Below are 15,464 nucleotides of genomic sequence, written 5' to 3'. Positions count from 1 at the left end.
GACATAAACTTTTGGGGTTTGCAACCTAGCTAAGGGGGTTGAGTAGAAGAGCAAAAATTGCCTACGTGCTATAAGAAAATACATGATCAAAGACAAAACCTTTTCCTTGCTTCATAGAACCTTTGGAGGAGTTTGCCTAGTCTTGGTGCAGTAGGTATGAATGACTAGGAAGCAAATTATTGAAGTTATAAGAGTATACAATCAAGGAGGAGTGAGTTGAGTAAGGGTATAAGCCTTCATTAAAGGCTGGATGTTGGAGAAGCTATGCATGAGATACTTAGCATTAAAACCTCAAGATGATTTTACAAACATACATGACAGTCACAAACAAGACTCTTGTAAACCAATTGAAGCATTAGATCTAATTCACCTTGTGGAGTACTTCTCTAGCATTCTCTCTATCACTTCTCCATAGCCATGTTCAAAGATTCCGGTTTCAGGATCTTCCTCAAGTTGTTAAACTTCTTCTAAGGTACCAATCTCTGATACCAATTATTGGGATCCAAGAACACTGAGAGGGGGGGGGGGGGTGAATCAATGTTCTACCGGTAACACAAGATTTTATCCTTTTATACCATACATATATAAACCAATAAACATATAAACATATAACTTGAAGCAAATAAACCATCCACATAAATGAACACCATAACATACATAATTTATACGTGGAAAAACTCAAAGAGGAAAAACCACATTGGGATTTGTGACCCACAATATCAATTCATTAGCCATATGCAAGGATAATACATATAATGGGGGCCTGCACATACAGGAAGGCACACTACCTAGAGCATACTACTCATCACTAAAGAGTCTCACTAACTACAAGCTTCTACTGAATTAAAACAATAAAATTGAACTCAAAAATGCATCTACTATGCCAAATAGAGTTCCAGTTCTAGCTCTACTTTATACCAACTCATAAACCCTAAACACTACTACCGGTATCTCTTCTCCTCCAAAAATGCTTTATCTATAGATCATTGCATGATATAACATTCACATACAAAATGATCTACATTCATATACTTTGCATTATACAGTTTTCTCTATACTCCTATGTCACTTCATATAACTTATATCTTATTCAAAATGACCTAACAGACTGACCTATATATTCATTACAAACAATATGCCTTATGTTGGCTTACAATGTATTACAAAATTTATTCAATGTCGGCCTCAACAATAATTACAAAATGATTTACTAAATAAATCTTCCTTGATGTCGGCTTACTTCAAGTACTGATGTCGGTGCTCATGTAATCCTGGATACTCCAATGTCGATGTCTACTAGTATATGCCTCCTAATGCCGGTATATGTCTTCCATCTGATATTTTTGCCATCAATGACAACAAAATGAATCCGATGAGTGTCAATTGCCAACATCTCCTTGCTTCGGTGCATAGTCAGATCCAATACCATCACCTTTCGGTTCCTCACTTGTCACACAACTTCTTGTCATTTCTTTCTTACATTCATAAAATCTATGTTTGATTTCTCCACACTTGAAACATTTTCCAGGAAATTCCCTACCAGTACTACTGCTAACTTTCCTCGGTGTCAACTATTTTGGCTCTTTACTCCACTTAGGTTTTGACTCCTCTTCTTCAACCGGTTTCTTCATACTATCATTCATCTTGAATTTTTCCTTTCCCTTGTTCAGTTGTCTTCTTCTCACCTTCTTCTCAGCCTTCAAAGCATACTGGTAAGATTGTTCAACTGTGGAAACCTTCAACATACTCATCTCATCTTGAATGTTAAAAGCCAATCCAATGATGTACCTCGCCACCTTTTCTCTATCCATCTCTCTATGTCTAGATATAATCACTACCTTGTAGAATTCCTCATTATATTCCTTCATAGTCATGTTTCTCTATTTTAGGTTCTACAACTTCTTGAACAGTTCCAATTCATAATCTCCCGATATGAACTTGGCCTTCAATCTTGCAACCATCTATCTCCACCAAGTGATCTTCAATTCACCATTCTCCACTTTGTCTTTCTACAATTCTTTCCACCACAAGGCAGCATGCCCTTTCAACTTAGTTTGTGCCAACTAGACTCTCTGTGGGTCCTTGACATCCTTAAACTCAAAGTAGTCCTTCAACTTTCTGATCCTCCGAGTTCAACGTTCTGGAAAATTTGGAAACCTCAACTTTATGAGCTTTACTCGCTTGTGCCACTGCTCTCAAGAATCTTTCCTCTCTTTCATCTTTCAGTCCTTCAGCTTCCTCAAGATCTTCACCGACTTCCTCATATTCATCCTTAGATTCAGGGTTTCTCTGCAAACCAGCCAAAGCATTTCGGATTTCATTCCTTACTTCATTCTTGAAGTCTTCCATCATCTGCTTTACTCTCCGGGAGTTTGTCCTCCTCAATAGAATCTCTTCTTCCACTTCGGTGAACTGCCTCAACTTGGCAATCTGACTACCAGTTTCAATTGCCTCCCCTCGATGATCTATTGAATACACACGCAACCTGCCTCCAATTGACAATTTGTCCACCCCAAGGAATGTCTCAATGTTCACAAACGATTCTTTCACTAGCTAATCCATAACCGGTAAAAATCCTCAACAGAGTCAACGAGATTATGCAGCAAGAGAAACACAATGAAAGCAACAAGGGAACATAACAAGTTTACATAAACTGATCATATTTAATCCTTAGAGCTTCTGGAAATCATATGACAATGATTATATTATCATGAAAGAACATCCGGTAAATAACCGATTACATGCAGGCTTCAAGCTAGATACAATCCAACCGAGACTCTAAGAAAACTGGATCACAATATGCGAATCTCAATCCTTATTCTAAGTTCTACTTCCTCCACCTCTACAAATGATTACATAATATCATATTTATACCCACCGAAACATATTCGGGTCGGCCTCATAAGATTACATTCACCAATGTAGAAAAATGAAACGTGTAACTAGGTCAGCCCTAAGAATTAAATAAATATTTCCAGAAAATAGCAACCAAGTGATATGGTTTAGTAGGAAGGTCAACCATATGCCAAAGAACATCAAACAAGACCCAAGATATATCCACACACCAAGAATCACATCAGTAATGAAGGAAAACCATTCGACAAGCACAAGAACTATCTCAGAATGTAGAAACAGTCAACCAGAAGAGATAACTGACCGGAAAAGAACCCAAATAAACTGAAAAAAATTGAAATCAGGCACATGAAACCTTCAGGAAACTGAAAATAAGAAGTTCCACGAAGAACAAGCAACTACCAGTGCCAACTGGTAAGAACACAAAAAACTACACAAAGAACTAAACAAGAACAAAACTAAAAGGAAATTTTTTTGGTTGATGCAAGATTGCTCATTGACTGGGGATGCTCTTGCATCACTATTACACCATCATATCTTTTCATACTTACAAATATTCTTTTATCACCTATCATATGATGTGAACAACCGATGTCAATCACCCATTCTTCAATCTTAGCAGCTAAATATTTCTCCTCAACAATGCAACTTGTAGGATTCACTAATACCGAATCATCTTCCTTGATAGCAAGAAATACAAATTCGTCTTTTGAATTCCCATTCTCTGATTCCTCATTTGTTACACCTTCATCAACAACATAATAGCATCTATTCTGATCTTTGTAATTCTGGTAGGGCTTACAGGGCTTATCATACTTATCATGCTTATCATATCTATCATTCTTGTCAGATATATCATGCCTTTCAAATTTATCATGCTTATCATATCTAGAGATTCTCTCAGGACACCTAGAAGAAAAATGTCCTATCTTATTACAAGAAAAACATTTCAAAGGCAACTTTCCATCATACTTACCAGCTCCTTTAGGCAATCTTTGAGCAATAAGGCTTCAAGCTCATCCAATTCTCTTTCTTTCTCTTCGATCTCTCTCTTCTCTCTTTCAAATCTTGATACCCAACAAGAAATTTCTCCCAGATTATACTTCTACTTCCCAGATACAGAGGCTTTGAATTTAATTTTAGATTTACCATATGATTCTCCAAATTCGCTAAACTTAAATGCAGTAAGCTTTCCAACCAACATGTCTCTAGTCACTGTAGTCACACACTGGATCTCATCAATAACAACTAATTTATGTTTGTAAGCATGGGGCAATGATATCAACACCCTAGCAACAATCTCATCTTCTTCAAGGGTTCCACTAGCACATCTGATATTCATGTTAATATCATTCACCTTAGCCATAAAGGTTGATATATTTTCATCTTCTTCCATCTTCAATGCTTCATACCTCCCTTTCCAGCTCTGCAACTTAGCAACTTTAACTTGCGCATCTACTTCATACAAAGTCTCTAGCTTCTTCCAAATCTCATGTGCAGTTTGCAAACCCGTCACATTAGTCATCTTTGAATCAATCAAGGAACTAAGAAAATATTCCTTAGCTCTTATGTTATGTTCAACATCCTTGATCTCAGTAGCAGGAACCTATCCATTCTGAGGAACATTGTAGACATTCTTTGTAATCTTCCAATACTCTTCTCCAAGACATTTCAGATGAACTTCCAGCCGATCCTTCCAAATAGGTAAACTACTTCCATCAAATCTAGGACTCTCCTTCTTGAACACACAAGTTTTCATCCCAAATCTCCTCAAGCGGTCAAGCTTCTTCCAGAGGATCTATCTCTAATACCAATTGTTAGCAGGAACCAAGAAGGAAAACTGAGAGGGGGGGTGAATCAGTTTTCACCAGATTAAAACAATTTAAGCACAATCTCAGATCTTAACAACAATAATAACAATAAAGCTAAGAGTTCAATGAAACCACAACACATAACACCAAGATTTTTGCGTGGAAAAATTGGTTAAGGAAAAAACCATGGTGGGAACCTACCCACAATGAGATGATACTCTGTAGTAGTATGTGTAAATATCACAATGGGGAATGCACATGCATTCAAGCACACTGCCTAGGGCTCACTGCTCAAAATAAGATGACCCAGAAGGCTCCAACCCTTAGGGAAGGTTCACTACCTTACAATAAGATTCAAACTACAATCCAAATTTTATGAACTGCAAAATTAGCATCTCCTTATGCCTGATGACAATTTCGGTTAAGCAAATTTGTTTGTCCTACAACAATCTCTACCCAATACACCATACTGAAGGATAAATTCTCTTATGCACCATATACACCATTCTCTGATAATGCAGACACAACACTGATACTTAAAATTACATGACTATATCACCTATTTATACAAATCATCAACCTTGACTACTAGGTCGGCTAAACCCTAAACTCTCAATTAAAAAATTACATATGTGAACCATCGAACCAATATAATGATACAAATGACATAGCATTGACCTAAATCAAATCTCCAGACATGCATCACCACCAAAATTCTCGCCAAGATCAACTGCAATGTGCTACACCACCAAGAATATCGCATAACACGAAGAATCTCACCGGATCAACAAAATCACCAAAAATGTGCACAATAATCAATGTGAACCACCAAGAAAAATAGGACATGATCAAGAAACACCAACAAGCACATTAGAACCATCTGCAATAGCTGCACCAACATCACTTATTCAAATCTTCATCGATCAACACGCTAGCTCACATGAATACTCAACAACAACAATTCAAACTAGAAAGATAACTTGCGGAGCACCAAATCAAGAACCATCTGAACTAAAGACACACATGAACATCCAAAATTTTCTCCCAAATTTTCAACCAAATATATTATCACATTGGAGCACACCAGAGAAAATACCAAACTCTGCCAACCACTGCATAGAAAGACTGAACTATAAACTGGATCAAATAATATGATCAAGCAATCTCCCAGATCACTGAAACCAATAAGGAATAAATTATTCCAACATCCCAAACAAATAAACTAATTATATTAATGCAATGCAATCATCAGAACACCAAATAAATCTCTACAACATTGGAACATAGGAATATGTTAACATCAATGCAACAACATATCCTAGTAGCAACAATATCCATCATGCTAGCTAGATAGAAAGTTAGGATAAATGAAATAGAAAAGATACCACAATGATAAGAGAAGAGAAAAGAAGAGTAGGAGCAAATGAAAGAAAGTAATAAACAAGATATCCTATGGAGAAATATCTTAGGAGAGTAATACTTTGACATAAAGCTGGAAAGATATAAGGACATAGAAGTAAAATCTTGGAGTAATAACAATAACAAAAGAAAGAAATCAGTACACTAGAAACCAATCAGGAAACCAACAAGTAGCTACCAAGCACCCTACAATTCTAAAATAAACTCTAGCATAATGGACTCAGTCATTAAGATTCTATTTTTTGGAACCGATACTATTGGTGCAAAATAACACTATTTCATTTTAGAATTTATAAGGGAGAAGATTGGAAAATTCATAGATAAGGAAATATTGTTGGACTTTGTGAGAAACTTATGAAAAGATTAATTAGAATGGTATGCTAAACACTACCCTCATCATTTGGCCACATGAAAAAGTTAAACCAAAATTCTTATTAAACTTTAAGGCACTAGTAGTTCAGCTTGAATGTGTACAAAATTGAGAAGCCTAATACAAGGCACAACATCCATTAAAGAATATAAAAGAATTAAAGAAGTTTGTATAAAATTGGAAGAACCTCTAACAAAAAAGAAAATATTGACTAGTTCATTTCTAGATTAAATAGAGATATAAGAGCTGAACTAGATGGTAGGTATTTTCAAAAGTATGGTAACCTAATCACAATGGCCTAGCAAATAGAATCCCAACCCTAGAGACTCTAGAAAAAGGACTAGAATGTAGAAATCGTACAAGATGTGTAGGAGAAAGTAAAGAAATTGGTAATATGTCAAGAAATTAGGACTTTTGAACCGAATAGGATATGGTGTTAATTTTTTTACAAATAAGGGAATGTCTAGAACAATTGTCCAAAGCATAGGATAGACAAGAAACTAGAAACAACAAGAGCAATAAATCCAAATTCTATTTATTATGCATATTGTCAAGAGTGGGATCTATATCTCACCAAGAATTGTCCTATAAATATACTTCCAATCTAGAATGTAGGGAATATATGCTGCCTAAATCATAATCATACATCGGTTGAGAGAGATGAAGTAGGATATTGAATTCCCCTTTGGAAAGACAACATGAATGCTTGTGCAAGGAATAACTAAGGGTACTTGGAGGATGACCAAAATTTGGATTATAGAGGAGGATGAGGAAGAGATTAATGAAATAGGAGGAGAAATGATGCAACATGTTTTAATTGTGGTAAATTTCACCACTACACATCATAATGCTAGGTGAAAAAGAGGAAAAAATGTATATTTTGTAAAGGAGAAAACCATACAATGATCACTTGCCAAAAAGCTAAGAACTTTTATACCAATCACAATAATAATAAACCATCCTTGAGTTATTGACTAAGAGGGGCCAAGGGGATCTAGAGAGTACCACAATATGGTGTTAGAGGCTTCCATAGGATAGAATTGTGGAACTCAGATACATCACAAGAAGATAGCTCTAGAGAAGAGTTGGTAACTAAAAAGAAGCATATGAAAACTATAGAGAGAAAGAAAGATAACATGCTCACTAGATAGGGCATTGATACTAGAAAGAAAAAAAAGAGATCCCTAGTGGAAGAAGAATGTGATGACTACTATAGTTAGGAAGAAGTCGAGGAAGAAAAATAATCGACATTGTGTATACCTAACAAGAAGTACTAAGACATGATAACTAAAGAGGCTAAAGATTCCATAAACCAGTAGTGAAAGGAGGAATTTGAAGGCTTTATTGAACCAAAGGTAAGGACATTAAAAAATTTAGCCACCATGGCCAAGGAAAATGACCTAATAGGGAAACTAATACAATGGGGAAAATATTGGAACAAGAAAAAACAAGTAAATCAACTTTCAGAAGATTGAAATTGGAAGAACAGTGCCTTGCTAATAAACATGTAGATAAATGATCATAAGATAAAATATGTTGTAGTGTCATAAATTATATCCGCATTCAATTTTGTCCTCATCTAGACCTCACCTTGGCATTTCATTTTTGGTTCCTAATGCATTCTTTAATTCTACTCACACCCTTCACAAACCTGTATTTTCACCTTCTCTCATTTCTTTTCCCCAAATCTAAGGCTTGATTCTTAGGAATAGGGTACTAGGGAACCCTAGTCTTAGCTCAGGACCATGGCCCCACAATACCTTGGTCCTCACAAAATTCACATCAAGTAGGTGGGAATTTTGATCCCATGTCAGTGTACTCAAAAAATTCAAATACTTTTCAAACAATCAAGTATAAAAGGAGGCCTACCCCTCCCATTTGAAATCTAACAAAACCTATTTTTTCTAATCTAAGTTGAATTATACCATAACAAGTTCCATTCAAGTGAGAAAGAGATCAAACATTTATCAATCATTGGAGAAGACATGAAATCAAGTTCAAGATTTCAAGATGGCATCCATGATCAAAATTCTATGAAGACATTCTATATGGCATTCTAAAACCCTTGTGTGAGGATTCAAGAAAGTTCATCAAGGTATACAATTCAATTACAATCATTCAATTTTAGATCTATCCTTTCCCTCAAAAGGAAATCATCTTGCTACAATTCTATTATATTTCCATTACAATTATCATTTCAATTTAAAGGTTAAATATTATACTGGGGTTTGACCCAGATAAAATGCCTATCCACAATCCCTTTTGCTCTCTTTCTATGTAGATGAAATTGACCTAGGAGTTGTGATTGAAGAGAGTGATAGAGTTGACAAGGGTGAATAGGTTCATATTTTGATAGAGAAAAAAACAAAGAACTAGGGTGACCTACCATCCTAGTATTGATAATTTTACTCGAGCTTCCAACAGTAGATCCAGTGTGTCTCCCTGAACTAGAAAATATCCCACTTTCATGTCTCAAAGTTACAAGACTAGGGTGACCTACCATCCTGGTCTCGACAATTCAGCTTGAACTTTTGAGAATAGGTTTTGATCTTGTTCCTCTACTCGGGTCCATGTCTATGGCTCTATCTTATATCTGTAGTTGTATGATATTATTATTTCACTTCAATTTTTCTTTGTTTTACCCTAACTCCAAAATTTACATCCAAATTTTAACTCAAAAGGGGGGGACAACAAATTGATAAATTTAATTAGTATTTCAGACCTTTTCTTATATGGATTGTGGCTAGATCTATTGAATTTACCCCCCTCTTTTAATGTAATGGTCCTTAGTCAAGATTAGTGGTTTTATTATCTTAATTGGTGAAAACCTAATTTTACCAACCAAAATGTAATAGATGGAAAATTAGGGTTTCATAAGTTATGCTTTGTAAAGTAGGAAATGACCCAACTTTCTCATGCATTACATTAAAAAGAGAACAAACTCAATAGATCCAACCTGAATTCTATGCTAAGAAGAGGGTTGGATGCTAATTGGAGTCCTATTTCCTTTTTGTTTGAGTTGAAAATGTAATTGAAAAGATGCAAATTGAATGCCAAATCTAGGGAAAGAAGGTACATGCATGAAATAGAAACTTGGATTGATTATGCTAACTAACAGTGAAACACAAACTTCACAACAAGTACAAAACTAGGTAGGAAATCATACAATGCACTTGTGACTAAAATTTGATGTTTATCTGGCAGGACCAGGGTGCTAGAACACTTTGGTCTTCTAGGGTTGATATGATGTCAGGAAATATGTAACCTGAAGCAGTCTAGAGGCCACTTGTGAAATTTGATGCAAAATTCCAAGGGTTAGGGCACCCCAACACCGAATTCCTTGGTTATTCTCAACCTACTAGCCAAGTTAATCATTCCATTCCTATGCCTACATCATTGTCTAGTGTGCATATATTTAAATTTTCTATAATGACTACTTCCACACAAAATGTTAATCCTACACATGTTAGTCATGGGGGAAATCCTATTAATCAACGTTCTTACATACTTCCTTCTATGAGTCTTACATTTTTTCACAACCATCTCCCATACCAACATACCATTAGTTTTCCCATCCTTATTATCAACCTCCACCGATTTAAAACAATATTATTCCTCCATCACAATCCAATATGTCCAATTTTGATTCCTCCATTGAAGCAACTATCAATAACCTAGCCCAAACTATTACACCCTTACAACACCGTATGGATTCTATAACTCAATCCAAATTCAATGTTCCCACATTTGATGTAGAGAGCCCATTATCTGATGATATTGACTATATGGTTCCTCCTAAGCATATAAAAATTCCCCAATTGGAGTATTACAATGGAAAATGTAACCCCTTGACTCATGAGAGTACATTTCAAACTTTGTGTAATGATTTCTCTCATGATCTAAGACATGGAAAAATTATTTACTCGAACCTTTAGAGATAAAGCTTTTCAATGGTATCATTCTTGGAATTCTTATTCTATTACTTCTTTCCAACAATTAGCTAATGCTTTCATTCAACAATTTTAAAATAACATTGGTCCTTATAGCATCGTAAATTATCATGGTACAATTTACATCTCATGATTGTGCCCCTACTTTAGCATGCCATGTCCTCATCCCCTTTCTAGGTCTGTTTGTTCCTATTCTCTAGCTTTGAGGCCATGACAAACCTTTTGTGGGTCCCACCATGGGATACCCACCCTCTTTCATTATTATTTTGGTCTTAATTATGATGGGACCAAGGAATGGAACACCTTGGTATGGACCATGACGCACCAAAACACCATGGTCCCGCTCAATCTAGACCCAATTTGAAATAGGGTAGGGGCTATATCTCATCAGTAAGATTTTATCCTCGTGGATCCACACGACCATTGGAGGTTGGCCTAATCAATAATTTAATTAGACCCCTATATAAAGACATCCTATCTATAATGGTAAAAAATTAGGGTTTCCATCATTAAGGTAAAACCCGCCAATTTTAGGTTTAGGGGCCACTACACTAAAGAGAGGTGAACCCAAGAGATCTAGCCACAAATCAACAAGGATAGGGTTGAGAATTCTATTGGATTCACTAGATTAGAAATCGATACCCTCTTTAAAATTGAATTGTTGAAATGCTAAAATTAGGGTAAATATGCTAAAATTGAAGAGATTATGTAGGAATAGTGAGATATAGTTGTTGGATTGAGCCATGAACTTGGATCTAAGCAATATAAGCGTTTTTGTATCTATTCCCAAAAGGAGCTCTTGAAATTTTGGGACCAGAATGCCCATCACTCTAGTCCTCTGCACTTTTCCTCATCCAAAGGGGAACCTATTCGTCTCTATGAATAATGTCGATCCTAAGAGTCACAACTCCACACCTATTTCCTACCCACAAAAAGAAGGGGAAATTGCTGTGAATAGGGGTTTTCCTAAGTCAAAACCCAATTTAGGAAAATTTAGGAATTAACCTTGAATGAAATATTGCAAATACTAAAATAAATAATGGAAAAGTATACCTCATATCTGTAATTGTTGATAATGATGCTTTGCTTCTTGAATGTAATCAAATATGTTGTATGAAATGGCATTAACATTACAAAACCCTAATAACACACACATGCTTGCATATCAATGATGTATTTTTTCTCTATAATGGTTGAATGAAGAATATGTAGCTTTGAAGATCTCCGAAAATGCCTAATAATGAATACTTCATAGATGCACAAATGCTTGATTGTCTAGATACAGAGACTTAGATTGAAATGAATTGATCAAATGTCTTTATATAGGGGTATCTAGGTCTTTTATTGATTAGGTCGACCTCCAATGGTCATGTAGAGCCAACAATTTCATTTCCTATCAGAGAGATAGGCCCATCTCCCACTTCAAAATAGGGTCTGACCAAGGTGGACCAGGGCATTGGACACTCTATTCCTAGGACTAGGGAACTAGGACCTTGGACCTCCTCAGTCAAAGACCATGGTTTAGCCCCAAGAGAAGGACAATACTCCAGGAAATAAAATGGCAAGTGTACATGACATCAAAATTGAATTTTAAGTCATTGAATAGACTCAGATAGGAGATGAGAGGGAGACACACTAAAGTAGGGGGACAAATATGAGGTGTAAATTGACACAGTGACAATTTATGACACTACACTATCAAATTATTTTAGATCCTATAATATACATTGATCATTCGTACATCCATGAAGCATTCATTATCAAGCATTTTTAGAGATCTTCAAGATTGCATATTCATCATCAGCTATTGTGGAGAAAAATTACATCAATATTATGCAAGCATGTGTGTTTTATTAGGGTTTTGTGTTTGTCATGCCATTTCATTCAACATTTGTGATTATATTCAAAGATAAAAACATCATCATCAACAAGTGCAGATCTGAGGTATCTTTATTCAATATTTATTTTAGTATTTGCATTATTTCATTCAAGGTATATTCTTAAACCAGAGTTTGACTTAGGCAAACCCCTATTCCCAACAATTTATCCGTCTTTCTATGTGCAGGAAATAGGTACATTGCTATGTTTGGGAGGATCGACAGAGTTCATAGAGATGAACAAGTTCAACTTTTGATTGCAAGAAATTCAAAGGACCATGGTGAATTGATGTGCCCTAGTCCTCAAAAATCAGATCAAACTTCTAGGAATAGATCTATGAAATCCTATTTTGCTCAAATCCAGGTCGGTGCTCTGTACGACATCTATAGCTCATTGTTTTTGTCAATTTACATAAGAAATTCCTTGATTTATCTTATTCTCAATATTTTCACAATTCAACTTAGAAAGACGGAACCAAACCCAAACCAATGAATCTAATCAGGAATCTCAACCCATTCCTTAGTTGGATTGAGGCTAGATCTAGATTAGATTCACCCCTCTTTCAATGCATTGGTTATTTTGGTTAATTGGTGGTATTATCCTACTTGGTGAATCCCTAGTTCCAAATTACACCATTACACTCCTAAGATTACTTTGATTGATTTGATTAATTGTGAGAAAGGAGTTAAAGGAAAAGTGATTGATTTTATTGGTAGATATAAACATTTGCATTCACAAATTTCTTATCTTGCGATTGATCATGATCTTCAAAGAATTTTTATTGTTAAACAAAAGGATATTAGAGATAAGATTCTATTTTTTTGAGTTTACTTCTTTGACACAATTGTGTGTAGTGCTTCTTAATTATTAGCTTCAAGTAAGATAATTTGAATCATCCTCTTTAACGGATCTGGTTGATAAGAATGAGAATGCTCAACAATCATTTATGAAGTTCAAACCCAACAAAAGCTTCATCAAAATAGATGACAACATCAATACTAAAGTGGTAACAAAAAAAATAGGTGTAGTTCCTTTGTCCAAATACTTTAGAAAAAAATTAACTCTTATTTTTGAGTCTTTGTATAGTATAATTTTGAGGTTGATGAATGCTAACGTGTTGCAACTTCCTCCCATCAAACCAATTGATCATTCTAAACCATTTCTTATCTCTTATGATCCTAAATATTTTTGTCAATATCACTATCAACCTAGTCATGATACTAAGAAATGTTACCAATTGAGAAATAAGATTCAATAATTTATTGATAACAACACTATATCTGTAGCTAGTGTGAATGACAAAGGGAATAAGTTTGTAGCTCATCCTAACCAAAACCTCCAAATCTTCACCAATTAATTACCTTCTCATTCTAACAATGTTGTTGAGTTTGAGTCACTTTATTTTTCTCCTAATTACCTTGGTATAAAATCTAATAATATTGTGAACCTTGCTGACAAACCTCAACCGAAAAAAGACTTGTGCATTACATTTGATCCTAGTGAAACTATTGTTGAACCTGAAGGCCCATTATATATTATTGCAAAGATCAAAGAAAAAATCTCATGAGGGGTGCTCTTTGATCTAGTATGTATGGTGAATGTGATTATTGAAGAATATGTTTTTACTCAACAATTGAACCAAATAACATATGATAAATTTGACATTATGGTTAAGGTGTATGTATTGCAAGGTGTGCACACTTGGTCTCCTTGTCCCGTGTAGCACAATGCTTGAGTTTGTGACATGGCTTAACTGCCTCCTGTGGATTATATAAGTCTAGTGGTTGTATCAGGCATTGACAGGTTGATCTTTTGGTGCAATGACAACCACACTTGTAACAAGTGGTATCAGAGCTTGGTCACATGTTCTAACCCCTCACTTGCACTAGGGGGGATTGTTGCAAGGTGTGTTACCTTGGTCTCCTTGTGTTGTGCAGCATAATGCTTGGGTTTGTGACATGGCTTAACCGCCTCCTATGGTTTCTATAAGTCTAGTGGTTGTATCGGATATTAATAAGTCAATCTTTTGGTGCAACGACAACCGTACTTGTAACAGCATGATGGTTTTTCTCATCCTACTATTGGTTCCATTACTCTTCTCCTTGAGGTTGGTACTAAATGCTTAGATGTCACCTTTACTATTATTCCTACATCAGATCAATTTCATGTGAATTTGGGACATCCTTGTCTCTCTTCCATGAAAACTATCCCTTCTACAATTCATAAATGTTTGAAATTCCCTCATAATGGCACTAATATAATGATTAACCATAGCCTTTACCAACCCATAGGGAAGCATGAAAATTTCACTCTTGATTCATTTTGGCCTAAAAAACCTGAGCCCTTAAAATCTCAAAATGACATCCATTTCTTATCTTATCAAAAATGGAAAAATGAGATGATAATGGCCTTGAGTAAACCTAGAGACACTACACCCATGGATATTCCTTCTCCTCATAATGGACCTAGTATTCTTCCTACTCATTTTATTCCTCCTATATATACCATAGTCCCACCTCCTACATCATATAAAGGAAAGAACTTGGAACCATCATGTATCTCTTAGCCTATTGGGGTTTCTTCCATTTCCCCCCCTATAAGGGAAGGAAAGAAGCCTATGTCACTTAATCTCTAAGCTTCATAAGTCTTGAATAAAACTAAAATGAATCAGTGTGCAAGAGAACACTAACAAAGACATCGTGCTAAGGCTCGCAAGATTGCTTCCCAAACCATTTCCTCCCCGAAGACACCCCCGTAGACACCAAATGTTGACTTGGTCCATTTTTTCCACCCTTCACCTAACCCTAAAGAGGAAGTTCAACTCAAATCACCTAAATTAAAAAGGCTCAATAAAAATGATGGTTCAACTTCTTTTCATATGAAAGATCCTATTTTATTAATTTAGATGATGATATGGAAGCTAATAATGATGTTGTTCATTCTAATGCTAATGATCTTAATGATTCTGATTATATGCATTAGCTTGTTGAAATTAATCATGAGTTATCTTCATAGTTTTCAAAAGCATTAGTCCTAGCTCCTACTGGCAAACAAAGTGATTCATCACTAGAGAAATGGTCTTTGTTTGGAACTTGCGGTAGCTCTATCTACTATGCTTGATGTGTCTCCTCTTGAATCTTTTCCACCATCCCTAAATTATGTTAAGCTAGATTGGGAGGTGGT

The sequence above is a fragment of the Cryptomeria japonica genome, chromosome 11 (genome assembly GCF_030272615.1).
Source record: "Cryptomeria japonica chromosome 11, Sugi_1.0, whole genome shotgun sequence".
In the NCBI taxonomy this organism is placed as follows: Eukaryota; Viridiplantae; Streptophyta; class Pinopsida; order Cupressales; family Cupressaceae; genus Cryptomeria; species Cryptomeria japonica.
The sequence above is the reverse complement of the archived record's forward strand: the minus strand, read 5'-3'. Positions refer to the sequence as shown.